A 1,628-nucleotide genomic window follows, 5' to 3' on the forward strand; every position below is an offset into this window, starting at 1 on the left:
TGCAGCCTGGGCAATAGAGCAAGATCCCATCTCTTAAAAAAAAAAAGAAAAGAAAAGAAAAGAAAAGAAACAGAATGAACCTACAGGCTCTGACTCAGCATTGTTACTCACTCACTCCTGATCATGGGTTGAACAGTGTCCCCTGCCTCTCTTGAGAAAAAAAAAGGTCAAGTCCTCCTCTCCTGTACCTGTGAATGTGGTCTTATTTGGAAATAGGTTCCTTGCAAGTGATCAAGTTAAGATGAGGTCGTTAGGGTGGGCCCTCATCTAAAATAATCGTATTCTTATAATAAGGACAAATTATGAGTGTTAAGTTCTTTTAGAATTTGTCTGGCAGGTTTTCTGGTTTTCACCAGAAGTGCATCCTATAACAACCCCCCAAAAAGGGGGCACATTTTGACCCAGAGCCAGATACGCATACTGGGAAAATGCCATATGAAGCTAAAGGCAAAAATTGAGGCTATGCTTCTGCAAATCAAGAAACCCCAAAGATCGCCACCAAACCACCAGAAGCTCAGAGGGAGGCGTGGAACAGACTCTCCCTCACCGCCCTCAGAAGGAACCACCCTGCTGATGCCTCGAACTTGGATTTTTAGACTCCAGAATCGTGAGACTCTAAGTTTCTGGTGTTTAAACCACCGGGTTTGTGTACTTTGTTACACCAGCCCCAGGAAACGGATACACCTGGTGATTCCATTCAACGCACCTTCAAGGCCCAGGCAGAGGAAGTCTAGGAGATGAGGCCTCACCCTTGACCACACACAGTCCACCTTAAAGTGAGGAAAGTGAGGGCTGCAAACTGGTGGCGGCATTTGATCTGAGCTTTGTAGGAGGAGTGTTCTTTCTGACGGGTGAAGGGAAGCAAAGATATGGAAGTAAAGATATTACAAAGGAGGGGCTGCCTCTGCAGCAAGTCAGGGGGTCTGACGGAAGGCAAGAAGGGCAGCCTCTGCCTTGATCTTGTACCCCGAGGCCTTGTACCCCAAGGCTGTGTGTGTGCATGTATACGTGTGTGTTGTGTGTTTTGTGTGTGCATACATAACACAGATTGCTTCAACTTGGGAATTTGTCTGACTGATCCGATTTCTCTTCCACAGACTCAGACTCACTGCTCCAAGCACTATCCTAAGTCACTTGACCCCGGAGTGTGTGTGTGTGTGTGTGTGAGAGAGAGCACGCACGTGCATGCATGTGTGCATGTGTTGGGGGTTTGGAGTTGGGCCAAACTGAAAAGAACAAAAATAATATCAACACTCATAGAGAGCATATTCTGAATGAAGCACTCTGCTAAATCACATTTGCTCCTACGAAGACCTGGTGGATCTTGGAGGCTCTTCTTATCCCCATTTTATAGATGCGAGAAAAAGAACAAAGCTCTGAAAGAGGAGTCAGAGGCCCATGGTTGGATCCCACGTGTTTACTGCTACACTGTATTGCTCCCTAGCTTATGCCTGGCGATTCCTCCTGGGGAAGGGGTTGTGGAGGGAGTTGGAGAGACGAAGACTGACTAAAAGCAAATGTACGTCTTTGCTTGACTGATGCAGAGATACGGGGGCTATAGAGGAAACTGGGAGGCTCCGTGCTGTGTGGGTGCATAGCTGCCTGCTGACTGTTTCCAGTCCCCCTTC

General features: G+C 47.3%; 1 non-coding gene across 1 annotated transcript; it reads left to right on the forward strand.

Moving 5' to 3' along the window:
* Positions 1 to 304: 304 nt before the first annotated feature.
* LOC120362569 (U7 small nuclear RNA) lies at positions 305 to 368 on the forward strand. The gene has a single exon (XR_005578429.1). It is a non-coding gene; the product is annotated as a U7 small nuclear RNA (small nuclear RNA).
* Positions 369 to 1,628: the final 1,260 nt, after the last annotated feature.

The sequence above is a fragment of the Saimiri boliviensis genome, chromosome 12 (assembly GCF_048565385.1).
Source record: "Saimiri boliviensis isolate mSaiBol1 chromosome 12, mSaiBol1.pri, whole genome shotgun sequence".
Classification (NCBI taxonomy): domain Eukaryota; kingdom Metazoa; phylum Chordata; class Mammalia; order Primates; family Cebidae; genus Saimiri; species Saimiri boliviensis.